Below are 3680 nucleotides of genomic sequence, written 5' to 3'. Positions count from 1 at the left end.
TCCTGACTAACACAGGTAGGGTGTTCATTCTCGGTCTAACCCTAGTGACTCGTGGAATGGGGTGACAGGGCACACACTACGGCAGCGCTTCTGCCTCTTCCCTGGTTACTAAAAAAGGAAGTGTACAGGAAGGCAATTTATCTCTGTGTGGTGATTTTTATATAACTATTTCTTCTCTTTTTTGTTTATCCAAATGACCTCCATTTTCTACAACATCAATTGTCTCTCCGTGAAGGAAAATGGCCAGTGTGCCATATTTAGTGTGGTGGGTAAACATGTCGTGCTCAGTGAGATATACTCGAGACCATGGAAGACATTTTATCTGCAGATACTTTAGCATATGTCACCTGAGAAACGGCAAACCCCCATCAAAGCATTTTGACGCCCCAAGTATTTTAGTTTGATTGAGGTATAATTGACAGATAAAACTATAATATATGTAAAGTGTATAGCATAATGATTTGACTTGCAATAATCTATAACCAAGTACAAATTTTTCTAATCAAAGGTCCATGAAGGATACATTTGCTTTAAATCACATGGCAGTAAAGCACAAGCTTTATATACTCATCTTTTACTCTGCTGTTATTCTCAATACAATAACTCTAAAAAATCTACATTACTTTTTTTTTCTTATACTAATTTATGCATTTTAATTGGTTGCATATATTAACTATATACTATATTAATCTTATTACTGTAAGATTCTTTTCTAAGAAATATTACATCATAAATGGGTACTGAAGAAAGATTTGATTAGTTAAAAGCAACAAGCATTAACAGATACAGACAAAATTCAGCCTGATCAGACTAAGTGTGAGGCTGTCATGAAGCACGGGGCACCTGGCTTCCCAAGTGGTAACCGTCACAGGAGAAGTGGCAGGGAGTAGAGTAAAAAGATCACAAGACCATTTTTAAAAAATCAGACAGCTAGACACGATTAACTGCAAATGGTTCTCTCTCTCTCCAGTGGACAAAAAGAATAAACTTATGTCAGCTCCACACCCAAGTGACTTCTGTCGTGGATGGACAAACCTCCATACACGCGTGGGCTGGACTCTGCTTGTGTCGAGTTGTGTGTTGTATATGTGTGTGTGTTTCTGGTGTATGTGTGTCTCCCTGTGTGTATGTACACCTGTCTGTGTAAATGTCTATGTATGCATGTACATGTGTTGTATGTGGAGGGGTGAATGTATTTGGTGGGGTTTCTTTTGGCAACCGGATAGATCACTTTATGTTTTGTTTCAATACGGTGAAGGGTCTTTTTTTCATAAGTTTTTTTAAGTTATTTATTTTCTTACATTGTGGGTCATCTTTCTATAGCTATTGTTCCCCTTAGGTGAGGCCTCTCACCAATAATCCACCCACACGCAACCCCCCAGCTCCCCGGTGTCTGTCTCCCCTGTTTTAACCACTCTCACTCCTCCCTTGTTGCAAGACGTGGATCGATGATCAGCCCACAGGCCTTGTCCTTTTGCCTGGAATCTTGAAGATCTGGGTTCATGGACTGCAGCAGACCAGGCTGCCCAGCCTCCCCAGCTGGGAGGCAGGTAGCTGGGCAGCACCATTCAGGAACCTCTTGTAGGGCAGGTGTGGGGAGTGGTTCTCTGGACTCCTTGATTTTGGAGCTTCCTCTGGTATAGGAGACTGTCCTGTTTTCTCCAGACTGGTGTGGTCTCTGGGTTCCGTGCATCCTCATTCACACTGATTGTCTCATCCATTCTGGTGACTGTCACAGGATGCTGCTTCTAAGTCTTATAATTTTGGCGGTGGGAACAATGCACGGTGAGGGGTCCTGAGTTGGAAGCCTTAAGCATGTTCTTGGTTTGTGAATGACCCTATCCTCTGCTCTGGCTGCCCCTTCAGCAACTGCAGGCCTTTTCTGAGGTCTTAGCTGAGCCTTTCTTGTCCAGTTTGGTGGGTTCAGGGAATTCACTGCACAGCTCCACCTCCACTTCCTGTTTCAGCGTGCTCCATGCAATCATCTGAAACATCTGCTCCAAGCTGGTGGCCTCCCTGCACTGGTCTCCAAGTATGGAATGTTGTGTTGCTGTAGCACCAGGCCTGTGCCTGCTTTGTGGCCACTTGTCTGTTTTCCAGGTCAAGCTTATTTCCCAACACAACCAAGGGGAGGTTTCAGCATCCCAGGGACTGGCCTGGGTGAGAAAACTCATCTTCACGGGGTTTTGAACTTGTTGGGGACCACCACATCAAATAGCAGAAGGCCACACCAAAAGATGGAATCGCTCCTGTCCTGCCGTGTCCCCAGTCTGCATTGTAAATAGCCTGTCACCCATCATAGCCGCCCGTCAGAGGTCTGCTCCTTTGCGGCTTTGACTGATTCCTGAACTTCTTGTTCACATGCTAGAAGGTAAGTGATGTCTCTCCAACTCCAGAATCCCAGGGAGATCACCTTAAGCTACCCTTTCTTCGTAGTGGTCATCCTTCAAATGCGGTTACTATGTGGGGGTCTTCCTTTTAATGAGAAGATGCAAAGGAGGATGGGGGCTCAGAAGTCTAAGTCTGGCTTACAGAGGCTCTGTTCTCCCCAAACTGTCAATGCAGTAGCTGCGCAATCCTTGGCTTTATGGCTCCATTCCCACTTCTACCACTGCTGCAGGCCTACTTTTGAAAACATTAAAGCATGATCTAGAAACTGCCTCACACCAAGCTCACCACCATTTCTTCTGTAAAATACAGTGGGTTGTGCAAACCAAAGTTACCTGGTTGGTGCCCTTCAAAATCAATTTCATCGATGGGCCACGAATGACTTGGCAATCACCCCCAGGGTCTCACAGAGGCTTTTATCCTTTCCAAATTCACAAGCAGATTTTCTTTTACTATTAAGTTTTCCTAAAATGGTTACTGAGCATCTCTCAGTTCATCACTTTCAAGGATTCTTAGTTAAGTGTGGGTGTTTCCAGTCTTTTCCATGCTATTTCTGGCTCAGAACTTGGGTCTTGGGTGATCGTGTTGCTCACCGAGGCAAATGACTTCCCTGGGAGGTGATTGTATACCTGACTCAGTTTCCATGTCTTGTTCTTATGAAATTTTCCTTTAAGGACAAGAACCTTAAATCATAGATTCTATAGTAGAGGTTCCTAACTTGCGGTCCAAATACTCCAGTGATCATGATTAAGTGTTAGTGGGTCTTGAATTCTTTAGGCACATAAGTTTTCTGTACAAGTGATTTTTCTGGAGAAAGAGTTCTCAGCTTTCATCAGATTCTTCAGGAACGGATGGTTCCAAAATGGCTAAAAGCCACAGATCTGTCCTATTACCTTAATCTCACTCCACCTCTTTGTATTTCTAACCATCAGAATGTGAATTGGTTTACCAAGTCCTAGTTTACCAAGTCCTCTCTGTCTCTCTCACTTGCTCTTGTTCTTTTTGATTACACAATTTCCTCTGGTTGTACTACCAGTTTAGGGGATACTATTTTGTTTTTTTTCTTCAAAAAGCTACTGTTTTCATTTTGTCTAGGCTTGGGAGAAGACTCCAGAGTGGTAAAGATACTGCTTAGTGCCTACAGGAGGAGGTTCAGGCAGAAGCCCCTGAAGTTAGGGGAGTGTAACTTGGGCCCCTCAAAGACCACTGGTCTTCAGAGGCATCTAGTGCTTGAGGGTGAGTATGATTGTTAACTTGTCTTCTTCTCCATGTAGTTCTGTCAATTGTAATTT

At 43.6% G+C, this 3680-nt stretch overlaps 1 pseudogene; it reads right to left on the bottom strand.

Moving 5' to 3' along the window:
* Nucleotides 1–1862: 1862 nt before the first annotated feature.
* Nucleotides 1863–2468, bottom strand: LOC119232716 (ras-related protein Rab-7a-like; annotated as a pseudogene).
* Nucleotides 2469–3680: the final 1212 nt, after the last annotated feature.

This window comes from Talpa occidentalis, unplaced genomic scaffold, assembly GCF_014898055.3.
Source record: "Talpa occidentalis isolate TD23 unplaced genomic scaffold, MPIMG_talOcc4v2.1 talOcc4.7, whole genome shotgun sequence".
NCBI lineage: Eukaryota > Metazoa > Chordata > Mammalia > Eulipotyphla > Talpidae > Talpa > Talpa occidentalis.
Note: the sequence above shows the minus strand (reverse complement) of the source record. Positions and strands in the feature narration are given on the sequence as shown.